General features: G+C 37.5%; 1 protein-coding gene and 1 long non-coding RNA gene across 11 annotated transcripts in view; one reads left to right on the top strand and one right to left on the bottom strand.

Annotated features, from left to right (window-relative positions):
* Positions 1-18,823, top strand: part of NEUROD1 (neuronal differentiation 1) — a 175,386-nt gene that overhangs the window by 52,805 nt on the left and 103,758 nt on the right. For all 10 annotated transcript variants that reach the window (XM_074364003.1, XM_074364002.1, XM_074363995.1 and 7 more), the window contains one exon: positions 3,756-3,907. The gene's annotated coding sequence lies outside the window, so the exon portion shown is untranslated. The remainder of the gene's footprint in view (positions 1-3,755; positions 3,908-18,823) is intronic.
* On the bottom strand, positions 8,749-10,776 carry LOC141577723 (uncharacterized). The gene is made up of 2 exons (XR_012507075.1): positions 10,427-10,776; positions 8,749-10,050 (listed from the first exon to the last, which is right to left on the bottom strand). It is a non-coding gene; the product is annotated as an uncharacterized LOC141577723 (long non-coding RNA).

Below are 18,823 nucleotides of genomic sequence, written 5' to 3'. Positions count from 1 at the left end.
ATATGTCCCCCTTGCCTTGGTTTGAGATGTCTCTAAAGGGTCATTCCCCCTTCAAAGGGCCTCATGGAATTCACTGCAGCTGTTCTTGTAATTATATCACCAATCATCACCCCTTCTCACATGTCCTTGATTAGCAGTGATTTCCTTAAGAAATTAACTTAAATATTTTAATGCTAACTTGGTTTCAACACACTGCTAGATGCTAGGAAAAAATCAAAATTATGACCTGATCTGATCTCCAACTTTGAGGAGATTTTAACTTACAGAAATGACAGATGACTTCAAAATAGCATACAAGGCCCTGAGGCCTAAGTATAAGGTGCTCAGTCGTTCATTTATCAGACCTCAAACACCTGTACGTGCTTCGTGCAGCACGTTGTAAAGATCAGTGTCTCCTGGGCCTTGCTTTTAAGGATTTCACTGGGTTCAGAGGAGGGAAGATCTCTTCTTGACAAGAGTTTCTGCATAGAGGCTCAATTTGTTTGTTTATGGACATCCTCACTTGGGAAAAAGAACTTGAGTTGGATTATTAAAAGTAACTAAGTATTTCACACAGGATTAGAGTGTGATGGGGTGGAAGGGGAACTCCAGGTTGAAGTACTAACATGCAGCGAGCGGAAGACCATTTTCTCATGACAGTTCCTGATAAGGTCTTCTGAGGTTGTCGCCAGAGGAGAATATTTAACAGGAAAACAGAGTCTACAGTGGGAAGAGGCTTGAAGACAAAGATAAGGAATTCTGGTGTGTTTAGCAGAAAGCATAAAGATTGTTTCTAGTTTATCCTCTATATTTATTTAAAACTTTATGGTCGAGCTCAGTCTATCTCACGTCCTGCCTTTGCTTGTTGATGGTGATATCACAATCACTGCTCTTGACAGCCTCTTTTTATGACTCTCACTTTAGTTCTGCTTCATTTGTCTCCATCCTTGGCCACATTGGTCGTCTCACTTTGAGAAATAATAAACTGTGGTTTTAAATCACTTGGTTTTGGGGTGGTGGTTTGTTACACAACAGTAGACAACTGATTTATAATTTGTTCTGTCGCACAAAAGCCTCACTTGGGTGACCTCGAGAGGGGCAGTCCCAAATTGGCAGAGGTTTGGGTAGTGTGCGTGATCATCTATTTTGTGTCAAACGACAGGTAGGTTGAGATAAAATTATATATGAACTCGTTAGCAGTGACAGATAGTTTAGCTAGCTGTTCAGGGGCTTGGAAGGAGAAAAGATAGAAGAATGAGAGAAAGAGGTCTGGAGAAGAGGCATGTGAATTGTCATATAAACATGAGCATGAAATGTGAAATATCTTTGATTCACATTGTAATGCCCAGCATTGGAATCCATCAACAGGGCACTAAATAACCATATAGAATAACTTAGCCAGTCTTTGTTGAAAGTCACCCCAATGCTGCACAAAGGGTTTATATGGGAGAAGCTATGGAGGCAGGGACAGAGGCTGTGCCTGAGCCGAGCAACGTGGACTGCCACTCACCAAGGCAGACCTAGTACAGCTGCCGCCAGTCATCTAACCTACCAGCAGCAAGACTAATGCTGTCCTCTAATATGGCACTGTTCCTTGAGGGGTCCAACTAGACAAAGTTGATCACACTATGTCTGTGAAATCTCAGGAGCCAGAAATTTTGAGTGGTGTTCTCTATGTGATTGCCTTTCCTGTCTGTTAGGCTTATAGGCTGCACCATCATCCAAGAGCAAACAAAATGTTTAATCTACCAATATGTGATTCTACATAAATTGCATTGGACCAAGCAGTGCACTTTGTAGCAAATGAGGTGTGACAGTAGGCACCTGACCATGAGATTCACTGGTCTTGTCACATTTCACCACTCCAATTCTGCCAGCCTCATAGAATGATGGAATGACTTTTTGAAGGTATGTGTCTAAGGTGGCAAGTTGGAATTACACTCTGCAAGAATGTGGTACACACCTTCATCCTCCAGAATGAAGAGCATACCCTAAACCATGAATCATATGATGCTGTGTTTCCCAAGGGAAAAATACATGGATCTGGGAACAAAGGGTTGCAAAGAGAAGGGACCAGGCTTATTATCACTACCAGTGACCCACTTAAGAAACTTGTTCTTCCCATCCCCACAATTCTAGGTCCTGTAGGTTTTTAATGGGTGTAATTCCTAAAGGGAGGATGATGACTCTACAGGAGCCCCATTAAACATTAGTCGTGACTGCCACATGGTTACTTTCAGTTCTGTGTGCCAGGGATCTAGTAGGTCAAAAAAGGACCCACAATCCTGCAGGGTTAATTGACTGTGATCATCAGAAGGTAGGGCTGCTATTACATATTGTGTAATAGGATCAGGAAAAATACATTTGGCACCTAAGTGAGCTGCTGGGGAAGGGGACTCTTGGTATTCCTCTAACCAATTTTAATGGCAAATGGACATGTACAGAAACCACATCCCGAGAAGGGCACAGCAACTATGTGCCCAGGCCTCTTCAAGGATAGGGGTCTGAGTCATCCCACCAGATAAGTGATGGAAACCAGCTGACTTCCCAGTGGTAGTCAAAGGCGAGAGGAATCTAGTAGATGGGGTTAATCGTTGAGGGAGACTATAAATATCAGATGCGGACTAGATAGTATTTGTAGGGGGGAGGGTAGAAGGAGCCGGGCAGAGAAAGAGGTTGACACTGTAGCTTTTCCCACTAAACTTTGTCTAAAAGCTTTCCCAGGAACAGAAGCCAGTTATAATCCTGAAAAAGTTGTTCCCTTGTGAAGAGAACATACTGCATGAAGCTAGTGGAACTACATGGCATGGGGTGGATTTTAATTGATGCATTTGGACACGTCCTAGATTCCCCTTCATGGTCAAGGCTTTATGGTCCTAGATATTGGGAGTACTGATTGCAGTTGACTTACAGTTACATCCAACTCTGGGAATTGCCCTCAGCTGAGGGAAACTGCTTTGCTCAAGTCTCTGCTCCAGTTCCTGGGAGGGGCAGCCATATCCGATGACTAATTGTTGTGGGGTACATTCCTTAATGTGAGCTATCTTTAGTAGGATCACCCCAGTCTTGAGGGATCTCTGTGGCATTGGCTGAGGCTACTGTTTCAACGTATCTCATTTCAAATTCTACCTCTGCTCAACTTGCTTCCTTTGCTCCTTCAAAGATACTGCTTTCAACAGCACTTCTGATAAACCTCTTGCATGCAAATCCTGGGGGAACTTTACCTGTAACAATGGGGTATATTTATAAACTTAAATTTCTGAGAAAGGTGGATCCTGAAGCCTCCTTTACTCTGAAAACCTCTTTAAGGGGTTTTGTATATATAATGCTGAGTGTAGGAGATCCTTATATTCTATACAAAATAGGGAGAAGAATTCAAAACTCACAGGAGTCAATTTTATAAAGAGGGAAAAAGATGAGGAAACCTGGTATACGTGGGAGGAATAGATTTCTTGTTGAAACTGGTGAAGGGATTGAGTTTTGCATTCAGGTTGACGAGAGAAGAAAGTAGGCATATACATATATAGAAGTCACATACGTAGTGTCTGTGATCCCTTCTTGGGACTTCCAAGGGTCTTTGAAACTGGAACTTAGAGGGGCAGAAAAATCCATGGCAGATATCAGATTACAAAATACATTAGGTGTATCAAGTTGTATTCTTTTAGTTGAATTTATTTTCACATTAATGTCTCTTCCTAAATCCATTTTTTAAAAAATTACTTACTGCTGTTATTGTGAGTTATCAGCATTGAGGTCATCTTTGCTTTCTCTCAAAGGCTACACCCAATACATCTGGAAACCTCATTGGGTCTACGTTCAAAATATATTCAGAATTCAGGAAGTTTTTAGGCAGAAAGGAATATGAGACCAACCACAAACATGGATCTATATCAAGAAATGAAGAATACTGGAAATGGAATAAAGGAAGGTAATATAAAATTAATTTTTCTTACTTTAATTTATTTAAAAGATAACCATCTAAAGCAAAAATAATAGTAATGTATTATATATTTGTCACAAAATGAACATACAATGTATGACAACAACAGCAGATGGGAGAGAGCAACTGGGCATATACTATTGTAAAGTCCTTATGGTACATTTGAAGTGACACAATATTGTTTCAAAGTAGATCTTGATTAATTAAACATATATACTTTAAAACCAATGGCAACCACAAAAAATTTTATGGAAAGGTAAAAGCCCATAGTAGAAATAAACTAGAATAAAAAATTACTAGTGAATTCAAAAGAAGGCAAAAAAAAAAGAGGGGTGGGGAAGAAACAAAGAACATATAGAATGCTAGAAAACAGGTAGCAAGTTGATAGAGTTTGATCTAACCATAGAATAATTACATTAAGTTTAAGTAGAATAAACACCAGTTAAAAGACACCGATTACCAGATTGGATAAGATAGCAAGATATGCTGTCTCCAAGAAACCCGTTTTAAATATAGGACATAGATAAGGTAAAAGTAAAGAGTTGGAAAAAGATACACTATGAAAATACTAATCAAAAGAAAGCTGAGTTGGTATATTTATAAATGACAAAGTAGACTTTAGAATAATAATAATAATAAATATTACTAGAGATAAAAAGAGAGGCATTACATAATGCTAAAGGGGTCAATTCTCTAAGAAAACAACCCAACTTGTGTACGCATCTTAACAACAGAGCTCCAAAATATGTAAAATAAAAATTGATAGAAAATAAAAGACAAATTCACAATATGGTTGGAAACTTCAACACTCCTCTCAGCAATTGATAGGACAAATAGAAAGGATGTTCAGGATATAAAAGACCTGACATCATTGACAACTTTACCTAATTAATAATTGTAGGACACTCCATGCAACAACAGTAGGATACACATCATTTTCAAGTTCAAAAGGATTCTTCACTAAGATAGACCATCTTCTGGGTCATACAATCTTAGTATGTTAATACATTTAAATGGATTGAAATTATATAAAATATGTTTCAGACTTTAACAGAATTAAATTAGAAATCATGAACAGAAAGATATCTAGAGAGTTCCCAAATATTAGAAAATAAAACTAATTATTTCTAAATAGTCCATGGGTCAAAAGAGGAAATCACAAGGGAAATTAGAAAATATTTTGAATTAAATGAAAATAAAACACAACACATCAATTTATGGGATATAGCTAAACCAGTGCTTAGAGGGAAATATATAGAATTAAATGCTTATATTACATAATACTATCAGAATTTAACTTTTTCTCAGTTCTACTTATGATCCATTACTCTTTCTCACCTGGATTATTGCAAAGCCTCCTAACTTTTGTCCTTGCTTCTACCCTTGTCCACTACAGAGCAGCCAGAGTAATTCATTTAAATCCTGTTGGGGGGAGGGTATAGCTCAGTGGAAGAGTACGTGCTTAGCATGCACAAGATCCTGTGTTCAATCCCCAGTACCTCTATTAAATAAACAAACAAACAAACCTAATTTTCTTTCACCACCAAAAAAACAAAAACAAAAACACAAACACCCCCCAAAAGTAATGATAAAAAAATTAAAAATTGAATGTTTAAAATCAATCAATCAATCAATCAATCAATCAATCAATCCTATCAGATCACGTCGCTCTCAATCCTACATTGGCTATCCATTTTTCTAGTATAAACACCAGACCCCTTAAGAGGCCACCTTGACCCTGTATGTCTCCTTGCTTGCTTGCTTCAAGCACATCAGACACACTCCTGTCTTGGGCTATTCCCTGGCTGGCCCTTTGTCTAGAACAGTCTTTCCCCTAAAAGCCACTTGGTTAACTCTCTTACTTCCTTTAAATCTCTGCTTAAACATGCCTTCCTCAGTGAGACCTATCCTGACCATTCCATTTAAAATGACAGCATGCCTCTGTTATTCCCACAGTCCCAAACTTGCCCTGTTTTTTTTTCATAGCATTTTATCACTTATCACCTAAGTCCTCCCACTAGAATGTAGGCTCCTTGAGGACAGTGATTTTCGTTTTGTCCTGGTGATTTTGTTGTTATTGTTTTTCCTGGCATATCACAAAAATCAGTGCCTGGCATATAGTATGCACTAAATTAGTATTTCAGACAAAGAAGGAGATAAGGGAAGAGGTCAATAAGGTGAGGTAGGAAGGGGAGACAGTCAAGGGGAGGCAAAATCTTTTGCAGTATAACTTTGCTGGTGTCTAATGCTAGATATTGTACTTGAAGTTTTGTTCTAGTGAACTCAGTACTTCTTGTTGCAGAATATATGATTGCTTTCAAAAATCCAGTGCCTCACCTTTTTTCCCTTAATTTTTATTTCTGTAGTAAGCCCTTTGGAAGTCCTTTTATTGCCATTTTCATATTTCTTCCTAATTCTCTACAGTATTTTGTAAATTTTCTGGCTTCTTAAGTCTATATTTATATGAGTAAACTCGAGAGTCATAATAGGGATGGGGATGGCAGCATGTATGTCTCCATGGCTTGGAAATTTATTTGTCAGTGTACTTGTGCATCTTTAGTCTCAGGAGGGGATCTATATTCTGAGAGATGCTTGCATCTTGAAAAAGCATAAAATGTTCATTGACATAAAAGCATAAAGTGCTCATAAGACAATTTAGAGGTTAAGAAGGTGTGCCTTAAAATCATATTCTCCTGAGTGTGACTCCTAGTTCTGCCTTTTACTAGCTGTACAGTTTTGAGCATGTGATTGCATATCCTGAGCATCTGTTTCCCATATAAAATGGGCATGCTAATACTGACCTTGTTGGTTCTTTGTAAGCACAAAAGAGAAGATACATGTCCCAGGCCTGGCAGAGTGTATGAGACTTAGATTTCAAATGAGTTATTATAACTACTAATATTTATAAAATCCCATTTTAAACCAGTTATTTAAAACTCAAAAATGGTTTCCTTTTGCATTTATCCATACTGGATGAATTTCCAGGCCATATTAGAGAACATGTAGGAAGTTAATAAGTATAAATTACATTCTACACCTGGATTGACTTTATAGAATTGCCTTCATAAAAGAGAACACTCACGGTGGGAGGGAAATATCTCTATTCATTCATTTACTCATTCACTGAACTTGTAACTTTGATCATTTTCTTTTTGCCAGGTGCTAGGTGTATATCAGTCATAATTCCCTTCAGGGAAATATACTCAGATTTATGACATCTTCTCACACGGAAGCTCTAAGAGTGAGACCAAGACACTCCCACCGCCCCGGGGCCCACCCCCTAACCTGTCACCTCCTGACGCTGGCAATGAATAGTTCCATGGCTTTAGACCACTCAGTGGTCTTTCTCAGATTCAGGCTGGTTTCCTGAGTTGTTTTCTACTGACAGTGTTTTTACTACTACTAACTTTCTCCCTACCTCCATCTTGATCCACATAAGATCACTCAGCTTCAGCTTCTGTCCCAAGTTAAACTTCTCCAAGGAAAGTACTACAGCTTTTTTCACTGGCATCACCAGGGTGAGAAGCAAGGGCCAATAATAGCAAGAGAAGAGTGGCATCCCAAATAGTCCCTCCCTGCAAAAAGCCCTCACAAAAAATTATCCTGCTAATGTTATGGAAGCTAGGTTCTGAAGTTCATGGTTCTTCCTTGATTTTAATTGCAGATGCATTTTTGTTCTTGAAACTCCTCCATGGTGTCAGTGACAGATTCCATTTCTTAAGGTTTGCCCACAAATTGGTTTAGTTTTTAAAGCTACCAGAACTGATTGACTTTGAGGCAAGAGTAGGTTTTTGTTTCTTTAAAAGGGCCAAGTGGGCAGTTTTTCATTGGCTTCACTTACCAGACAATAATAAACTAGCATACTATATAAGTCTGCCTCAGAAATGGAAAGCCATGTTCAAGTATGTATTTATCAGTGTGGGAAGGGATCTGGCTTATTCTGACAGTCTAGAACCAGTCGAAGCTACCAGAGTCCTGTTAGGATGCCCATCAGCATTTCATAATCTCTCAATCACCATGTGTTTTTCTGTCTAAAGCATAGCACACTTTCTTCCTTCAGATTTTGAAAATTTAATTCAGAATCACTCCACTGGCTCTGTGAGGAAGTTAAACAAAACTGTATTCAGCTTTCCATTTGCTTTCAATTAACTATGATCCTCAGAACACTTTAGGCACGAGAACTTAAACTGTCAAATTTGCCTTCTGGGATGCTTTTCTTTCACAAATTAGTGTTTCTCAGAAGCATCTCATAAAAATAATGATGCTGACATTCTAGGCAAACAAAGCAGCTGCTTTTCTTTCAACAGTTCTCTTTAAGCTAGGAGATATAATTTTACATCTATAATTACATCGCAGGCTGTATTTCAAAAACATTTTTAAAACCTGGCGTTCTGTGTCCTGCAGAGGCTGAAACCTAGGCTCCATTGTTGAAGAGTATGTACTTTGTGAATGATTTATTTTTTTTAATTCACAGAAACTTGGTTGATACCAGATATAAATGATGAAATTTTAGGCAGTTATTAATTTTTTTTTTTTTTGCCTTTCAAAGCACTTCTTTGGAAATGGAAGCCATGTCCCTCTGAACCACTTATGCAGTCTCTTTTATTATCTGCTGCCACAGCTGATAATAAAATGACATGTGAACAGAGCTTCATCTCCATATAATAGCGGGAAAATCAACAGATAATATCTACTCACTGGATGTTTTTTGATGGGTATGTGCAAAGCTCTATGCTGTGTGTTAATACACGTAAAAGATATGAGACACTGCTTTTATCCTCAACTAGTTAGTAAGTAAATAAGGGAGGAAAAAAACACTGACAGAAATATCTATCATAAGGAAGAAAGGTCTCCTTAAAGATTCACTTTATTTTAACATAGAAATCAGAAGTACAATTCGAGGTGATGTTTAATAGACTCGCATGTGAAGAATCCTTGGTCTTCTTCACTGTCAGTCCCAATCCCATTTCCTGCATTCCTCCTCCCTCCCCTGCACCGCCCACTAATAAACAGAGGCACCAAGCCTTAAGATTTACTTTTCTCACGAGATATGCTTTAGAGTTTACACATAGGTGCTTGGCTGAGGCTCTTTCCATGCTTAGCGTAAAATAAATTGTACAGTTCAGAAATAGATTGCATCCCTTATTCCTCTCAAAGTGTTGCATATATATGGTCTCATTTAATGTTAACATCAGAATATCAATAGAGATGGATTTATTTACTAAAAGAGGCAGTTGAGACTCACATAGACTGTTACACAACATTTCACATAGCCCATTAATTATGAGGCTGATGTTAGAATCTGGTTTTCCAAGAGCTCTGCCCAAAGGAATTCTTTATTAGGTTTTAATGATAGTTGATAACAATAATTAGCCATTTGTAGAAATCCTAGAACAGCTAACCTTACCACAGAAATGGCCCCTTCACCCTACCAGAGACCAAAAAAAAAAGGAAGCAAACAGTTTAGGGATATATAGTATCAGGAGACAGTCGCTGCTTTACATCCTCAGAGATCCAGCTTCCAAGGTGAGTAAGTAACGATCGGATACCCTCAGGACTCTTTCCTGGCCATGAGCTGGGAACACAGAGCTGAAATTGGAGAAGTCAATGGTATATACAATTTGGATCCACATCTCTAGACTCCAGTTCTACTTTATTTATTTTTGTTTGTTTGTTTGTTTAGTCCCACAGATTATACCACTTTCCCAAGTAGTTAACTGACAAAGTACACTTTAGCTTCCAACTCTGAGCCTCACTCCCACTTCAGACCTCATCTTTCTTTTCTCTTTTCCCACCCTCGGACGCTCCATAGTCCCTCTTTCTGACACTTCATCATACTGTAGGCCTTAAAACAAGCTGGATCAGTGCCGACAGAGAAAGAATGTTAAATGCTACAGCACAAGCCGCTCTTTCAGACTTTATTTACTTTTCACATCCAGTGTTCACTTCTGACTGTTTTGGGCAACCATGTCATCAATTGAAAACAATATATCAAAGCTGTAGCCATGTTCCAGGAACTGTCTGGCGCATCACCTCTTTAATGTCCAGAGAAACTGAATCATTGGAACATCCTTCTTCCTTGATATGTTTCTCTAATCTTTGTAGTCTTACACTTTTCAATACGGAAATCTCTACTTCACAAAATAAAATGGAAAAAATAAATCAGACAGCCTTGTACATTCATAAAATGTAAGTATTCATAAAACATAAGTATTCATAAAGAAGCCAAGGTATTAGCTATGTTAATACCTTTCATGGATTCATACAATGATATTTTCTTCAAAGTACGCTAAAGAACAATAGTCCTAAATTCCCAAGTAGGCATTAAATTAATACACATATTCAAAACAAGAACAGGTGAAAGTGTATTTGTTGTCATAAAATTCCAAGACCCAGTCAGTTAGATTAATAATACCAAAGCTTTCATAATAAAGACATTCTTATTCACCATCAGTTTTCTCTAACAAAAAACCCAGATAACAAATAGAACAAGCAATAACATCATACCTCATTTACCTCCAAAGTTAAAATTGTAGATGACTCTCTGTAAGTTATTTCCAAGTCAAGTCTGTTCTTGCTGTAGATTTCACTACACCAGATGGTTCTTCATTGCACTGAATCCAGAGGTTATCCAAAATTCTACATTAACAAGTCAAAAGTGAGAGGAGCTGGCTCTGGTTCTTATAATTTTTCAGTTCATGATATGAGGCAAAATTTTGTTTTGTTTTGTTTTTGATTAAGAGTAGATTCCTCTGTATCACAATGTGGGCAGTGACTTCTCCGAGAGAGAAAAAGATCAAAATTCCCTGAATCCTTTAGTTTTTATTTGTTTGAAATACTCCTTCTAACCAATTGAGTTATTTAGTTCTGTTGTAACATAAATGCCATTGGCAGTTATCTGTGAAATGTTTCCAAGAATAGAGTTGGCCTTTCCTCCTTAAAGCAGTATCTCATCAGAATTCCAAGAAGCCAAACTCAAGATTTCCCACATCCCTAAATGCAACTCTTTTTACCACCTCTTAGATAGAGTTTGCTAATTTTTTTGCCAAGATCCACTCAGGAAGTTTGAGGAGAGATTAAAACTTTGAGAAGGGTGAAAAATAAAGAAAAAGTCACTGAAAACACAAGTATTTCAGTACAAGCCACTCCTTTTAGTTATCTTACAAAGAATGTGCCAATGACATTCACATTATCACTGTTTCCTTAGGTTACAATATTACATTGTAATGGTCTACTGGGCAAGAACAGCATTTATGAGTTTCTTTTAATGCCAGGCTAAATTGGCACTTAATATATACTTCTAGATTATACTTTTAGAGAATACCTGCTATAGTCCTGGATTTCTGGGGGGAGGGAGGTCATTAGGACCTCGTGCATGCTAAGGACATGCTCTACCACTGAGCTGTACTCATTCCCCTAATACCTGCTATAATCAAGTATAGTCAAACACACCATGAATTAGAAGGGTAACAAGCAAATTCCATTGAATTTGTTTTTACAAATATAGACATTGAATTACAGAGTTCATATAAGTCTTGGCCACTATGGACTCCAGGTCTCCCTTCTAAGATGTCCCCAGCTCAAAGCCACATTGTGCTGAAAAATATTTTTGCCCAATCTTTTAGGAATGGCTTCCATGCAACCCCTCTGCCAGTGGAGTGTGCTGTCCATGCATTGCTATTTCCTTCCTTGACCACTTCTGACTCTACATGCTTCCTCTCCTCTTTAGTTCTTCAGTGTCATCTCTAGAGAATGCTGTTAGTAATCCTGAAGTGTTTAATGTATCCCTTCTTTGAACTCTTTATAGTCTTGTCTATACAACATAATAATTATACACAGTGTGCTACCTAGGTTTTGTGGAATTAATACTCCCTTTAGATGGGAAGCTTTTTAAAGGCAGAGTCTACATCTTATTTTATCATCCCCGCAGTGCTTGCCCCAATGATGAACACATAGGGAGACAAATACACCTTTCAAGCTCCCATCCCCTGAAGAGTTCTAGACCTTTTGAGCATAATGTTCTCCTGTGTTTGGCTACGTTAGAGATTTCACCTCTAATATGCTCTTTCCTTACTCTGTTCCCATGCTACATAGTAGAATACTCTGTCCTCAGAGCCCAAGTTGATAAATAGTTCTTCCAGCAACAGTCATCCGTGATTATGGGGTTTCACCAATGGCTAACTAAAGACAAGACCCTGCCTCTCCAAACTGACAGTGAACAAGGTTCATGGCAAGTCAGTGTTCAGAAGATTGGGAGACATGTAGAGGTTTTGAAATTCCTAACATTACATAAAAATTAGCTAAAATTACATGTAGTAGGTGGCCAAGTACTCCAGCTGGCCATCAGGCTAGATTTAGTCCCCCAGTCCAGATCATGTTGTCTATACTAGTTACTTCCTTTTGCTTCAGAGGAAGCTGGTACAGCAAGTGCTGATCAGAATGAAGAAGGTTGCGCAGATTTTCAAATGTATAAAGTGCACTGTACAAAAGATAAAGAACAGGTGAAATATTACTTTTTAAAAATGGAGCTGCTGTTTTTGACAGACTTAAGGATAGAAAACAGAATTCCGAAAATAACATAGAAGACACGTAGGGAAAAAAAGACCCTAGTGTTTTTAAAGAGCTGATGAACTAAGTGAATCAGAAAGAGAAGTAACTGAAAATGAATTGACAATGCTGGGGGAAACTTTGAACTTTTTGGAAACATCGTAATTCAAATGTTAGTTGCATTACACACTGATGTTACCCTTCTCACGTTGAAAACGATGTTCAAGTGTATGAATAGTGAAGCAGAAAGAGCTGGAGGGAAATAGAGAAATTTGTAAAAGCTAATTATCCTCATGTAATATTTGTATTTACAGTAAGGATCAAGGATCTCTGGGAGAAGACTGGATAATTTATAAAACTGTATTTCTTTTAATATTGAATTAGGTAATTATATTTAGAATCAGAAACTTCATATTGCATCCAAGAGCATACAATTAGAACCAGGCTGTCCATGAACAGCTTATTAAAGGAGTAGGACTGATACGTGATTTGCTATTATTGGTCTGTAATGAACACTATTGAATTGTTTTATTGTTCAGTGAAAAGTCAAGTTTCTTTATTTTAGTGTTTCATCTTACAGTATTCATAGGCTCAGTAAATCCAACCAAAGTTTTATGGCAGTATAACTAAGACTTAATGAAGCACGGTCACTAGTCATCATACTTGAGTTCATTTTGTTCTGTTAGATCTTACTAGCTATGTAAACTTAAAGAAGCTACTTAACTTCTCTATGCATCATTTTCTCATCAGTAAACTAAGTTACAAATAATTTCTACCACATTGAATTGTTGTAAGGATTCAATGAAAGAAAACACACAAAATAGTATGGGTCAGCTACAAAGCAAATATTTATTTAATATTAGTTGCTTTTATTTTTGTCGTAATACAGGAACCAAATCCTTAAACCATGACTTGTAGAAAATGTCTTAGGAAAATATTTCAAAATCCAACAATTAGTACTAGGGAGCCATTGTTTTCAGAAATTTTCCCTGGGATATATACATTTTAGAAATGTTACTTTGAGCCTTTAACAAAAAGCAGTAGTGGGTTTTCAGGGATGAAAGTAGACACACTAAAATGTTATTGTCATTGGGGAATTTTCAAACTTTGTAACGTTTAGCTCACAATGTATTTCTGAACAAATTTATTTTTTTCTATGTATTAGAGCTTACCACGATTTTGGCCACTCTTCTAAAATAATACTTTAATGCTTTATATATGGGTCTGGGACCACCAGATTTATTGCCTCTCTCATAATAATTTTAACATGCTCACCAAATAAGTTGGTATAAAATTCTTAATTATTCCTATTAAATTACATTATTTCTAACATTATTTGTAAGTTAAATATGCAGAAAATATAATGTTGGTAGAAGAGAGAGGTGAAGAGAATATTAAACTGAGTTTTTGCAGATCTGGATTCTAATGCTGGTTTTGCCACAAATAAACCATATGCATTTGGCAAGTATAACATATTATATAATAACATTAACCACCAACATTTACTCAGTTTTTAGTCTTTATATGCCAGACACTCTTTTAGGCTCTTTATGTCTACTTGCTCTAATCATTTCTTACAGAAATCTCTTGTTAAGAACTATGAAGGGTCTGAGATTTTACCCTGTTGGAGGCTAATATATTAGCCTGCCACAATAGCGTGGATGTTTGCAGAAGATATGAGACTCCTGAGTCAGAAACAAAGGTCTGTATTACTCACATCAATATTAACAGTCAGGGTATCAGCATTCATAGTTCTCTGAGAGCCAAGTGATGCCTACACATGTCGTGGGTTGTGTTACAGAGGAGGAATCCAGAGGTTAAGGAACCCAAATCTTTTATACTGGACAGTGCTAACTGGACAGTACCTCACCATTGCTCAATATGACATTATTTGTTTTTAACATTTTTTATTGATTTATAATCATTTTACAATGTTGTGTCAAATTCCAGTGTAGAGCACAATTTTTCAGTTATACATGAACATATATATATTCATTGTCACATTTTTTTCTCGTGAGCAACCATAAGATTTTGTGTATATTTCCCTGTGCTGTACAGTATAATCTTGTTTATCTGTTCTACAATTTTGAAATCCCGTTTATCCCTTCCCACCCTCTGCCCCCTTGGCAACCACAAGTTTGTATTCTATGTCTATGAGTCTGTTTCTGTTTTGTATTTATGCTTCGTTTGTTTTTGTTTGTTTGTTTGTTTTCAGAGTCCACATATGAGCGGTCTCATATGGTATTTTTCTTTCTCTTTCTGGCTTACTTCACTTAGAATGACATTCTCCAGGAGCATCCATGTTGCTGCAAATGGCGTCGGTTTTTATGGCTGAGTAGTATTCCATTGTGTAAATATACCACATCTGCTTTATCCAGTCATCCGTTGATGGACATTTAGGCTGTTTGCATGTCTTGGCTATTGTAAATAGTGCTGCTATGAACATCGGGGTGCAGGTGTCATCCTGAAGTAGGGTTCCTTCTGGATATATGCCCAGGAGCAGGATTCCTGGGTCATATGGTAAATCTATTCCTAGTCTTTTGAGGAATCTCCATACTGTTTTCCACAGTGGCTGCACCAAACTGCATTCCCACCAGTAGTGTAGGAGGGTTCCTCTTTCTCCATAGCCTCTCCAGCATTTGTCATTTGTGGACTTTTGAATGATGGCCCTTCTGGCTGGTGTGGGGTGATACCTCACTGTAGTTTTGATTTGCATTTCTCTGATAATTAGTGCTGTTGAGCATTTTTTCATGTGCCTCTTGATCATTTGTATGTCTTCCTTGGAGAATTGCTTGTTTAGGTCTTCTGCCCATTTTTGGATTGGGTTGTTTGGTTGCTTCTTATTGAGTCATATGAGCTGCTTATATTTTCTGGAGATCAAGCCTTTGTCGGTTTCATTTGCAAAAATTTTCTCCCATTCCGTAGGTTGTCTTTTTGTTTTACTTATGGTTTCCTTTGCTGTGTAGAAGCTTGTAAGTTTCATTAGGTCCCATTTATTTTTTCTTGCTTTTATTTCTATTGCTTGAGTAGACTGTTCTAGGAGAACATTTTTGAGATATGTGTCAGATAATGTTTTGGCTATATTTTCTTCAAGGAGGTTTATTGTATCTTGTCTTATGTTTAAGTCTTTGATCCATTTTGAGTTTATTTTTGTGTATGGTGTAAGGGAGTGTTCTAGCTTCACTGATTTACATTCGGCTGTCCAGTTTTCCCAACACCATTTGCTGAAGAGACTGTCTTTATTCCATTGCCTCCTTTGTCGAAGATTAGTTGACCAAAAGTTTGTGGGTTCACTTCTGGGCTCTCTATTCTGTTCCATTGGTCTATATGTCTGTTTTTGTACCAATACCATGCTGTCTTGATTACTGTAGCTCTGTAGTATTGTCTGAAGTCTGGGAGAGTTATTCCTCCAGCCTCTTTCTTTCTCTTCAGTAATGCTTTGGCAATTCTAGGTCTTTCATGGTTCCATATAAATTTTATTATGATTTGTTCTAGTTCTGTGAAATATGTCCTGGGTAATTTGACAGGGATTGCATTAAATCTGTAGATTGCCTTGGGCAGTGTGACCATTTTAACAATATTGATTCTTCCAATCCAAGAGCATGGGATATCTTTCCATTTTTTAAAGTCTTCTTTAATTTCCTTCATCAATGGTTTGTAGTTTTCTGTGTATAATTCTTTCACCTCCTTGGTTAGATTTATTCCTAGGTATTTTATTACTTTGGGTGCTATTTTAAAGGGGATTTTTCTTTACTTTCTTTTTCTGTTGATTCATCGTTAGTGTAAAGAAATACAACTGATTTTTGAACGTTAATCTTGTAACCTGCTACCTTGCTGAATTCTTCGATCAGTTCTAGTAGTTTTTGTGTGGACCTTTTAGGGTTTTCTATATATAGTGACATGTCATCTGCATATAGTGACATTTTTACCTCTTCTTTTCCAATTTGGATCCCTTTTATTTCTCTCTCTTGGCTGATTGCTGTGGCTAGGACTTCCAAGACTATGTTGAATAGGAGTGGTGATAGTGGGCATCCTTGTCTTGTCCCAGATTTTAGTGGGAAGCTTTTGAGTTTTTCACCGTTGAGTACTATGCTGGCTGTAGACGATGACATTACTTTGCTGGACAGTGAGCAAACCTGTCCTTTGCTCTGGTGGTAGACACTATGTCTGTCTTTCAAGGCTGTTGTCTATATTAACATATTTGAAAAGATAGTTCAATAGAGCAAAGGTAGTCTCTGCTTGAAAGACAGGCAGAAGCGGGAGAAAACTATGGAAAATTACCTATCAACACCCATGAGGAGATACCATAGTTAACTAAGAAAGTGAGAGGTTAAGTAAGTTGCCCAAGGCTTGTATGGAGCTGGATTGAAACCCAGACAGTCAATTCCAAGGGCCTCGGATCTTAGCCAGTGTAATCAAATGATATTCTCTTGAATGTAAACAATGTTATTCAAGTATATAGCAACATGCAAATGTAAGTTCTAAGTACCATCATCCCTGGATCTCATTTTCCTCGTCTATAAAGTTGACAAGGGGCCAGTGGAGAGACGGCTTGAGTTAGAGGCTCTCTTGAATCCTTTCAGATTTAATATGCCATGATTTGAAGATTTATCTCCTAAAATAAAGAAACACCATGTATAAGTAGACGTGATGTCGACTGGAAACACAAAGAAGAAAACAAGAGCATTGATTTCATTGTCAGTGTACATTTACAAATTTTTATCAGGATCCTTGCATTCCTTAATTAAGTTTTATGAGATTCCTGATAAAAATGAGTGTTGAATTACTGCTTAGGGTATTTCTGGCCTTCCTAATTATAGCTTATGGCTGGGGTAAGCAGATACTTTATTTTCCAGCTACCCTTATTGTAAAACTTCCTTTTTCTATAATATGAGAATATTATCTAAGAATAAAATGAGGGCTGTCTTCTAGCTGCTCATGCCTGGCATGTTACCAGGGAAGCATGTCCTGGATGGTGCATTACCAAAGAAGGGAAGGAAAAGCAAAGGAACTGTAATAACATCAGTGAGATAGTCAGGCTGTGAGTTCTCTTCACATCCAGAGAAGCTCAAGAGATGTTTTACTTGAGTTGGAATCTGCCTTTAAAACTATATTTAGATAGCAACTGACACTCTAACCCAGAATGTAATATCAGACACTTTATCTTAACATCACAAGTTAGATTGTGGTCACATGTTGCCTGTTTCCTGAGGCCTGTTGAAAGCTCAGTTTTTGCCAGAGAAATCCAAGAGCAGCCCTCCCTCTCTTTTACAAGATGATGTTCCGTAAAAGCCTATCCTTGACCCTTCTCTTTTGTCCTTCTAGCATATTTCTTCAGGGTGTCTCATCCCAGGGCTTCAAAGACCATTTATATACTAATGAGCCCAAAATCTCTAAATATGGTTCACTGTGCTCTCTCCTGAGCTCCTGATTTTTGTGAACTGCTTTCTGTTTGACATCTCCACTTGAATGTATCAAGGGTATTTCAAACTCAGCTTGCCTGAAGTGGAACTCAGTATCATGACCCTGCAAATTGACTTTTTCTCCTTAAATATTTCTCATATCATTTAAGGGCATCATCATCCACTCAGGTTCCTAAGCCAAAAACCTAGGCACCTTTTACTTCACTCTCTATGTTCAACTAATCACCAAATCCTGTTAATACTCCTTCCTAAATTTCCCAATATCCACTGGCAACATCTTTATAGAAATTGCTATTAATTTTGATCTTGACCACTGTATCAGTCTTTAACTGGTCTCTCATAGCCAGAATTCTCTCTATAAAATGCGTATTAGATCATGTTAACCTTTTGCATAAAACTTCTCAATAGCTTTCCAGCTATCTACTGGATAAAGTCTGAACTCCAAATATGACTTACAAAAGCATCCATAATATTGTCTAAGTATCTTTATTTTAGCCAAACGAGTCTATTTTCAGACCCTTACACCATGCGCTCTCTTCCCATCCCTCACAGATTGTCTCTTGTACCTTGGACATCACCTGCATCATAAAATGGCCATTCCTGCTCAGCTTAACAAACCACATACTAGAGAGCCTTCCTTGAACCCTAGATTACTATAGATTCCCATAGTGCCTTGAGCTTCCACTAGCCTTAATACTTGTTTCAGTTTATAATAATTACTCATAGCAATGTTATTACCTCAGTGGACTTTAAGCTTGGGATGGCAGTGACATTACTTGAATCCCCAGCATCTGGCCTTGAACATGGCACTAGCAGGAACATAGTAAGTTCTTATGAATGAATAAACAAATAAAGAATCTGCCCAGATGCACTTTTGTAAACAGGAAACTTGCCAGTTGTCAGCAAAGCAGCACTCAGCCTTTTGTCATTGAAG

Source organism: Camelus bactrianus, chromosome 5 (assembly GCF_048773025.1).
Source record: "Camelus bactrianus isolate YW-2024 breed Bactrian camel chromosome 5, ASM4877302v1, whole genome shotgun sequence".
NCBI classification, from domain to species: domain Eukaryota; kingdom Metazoa; phylum Chordata; class Mammalia; order Artiodactyla; family Camelidae; genus Camelus; species Camelus bactrianus.
Note: the sequence above shows the minus strand (reverse complement) of the source record. Positions and strands in the feature narration are given on the sequence as shown.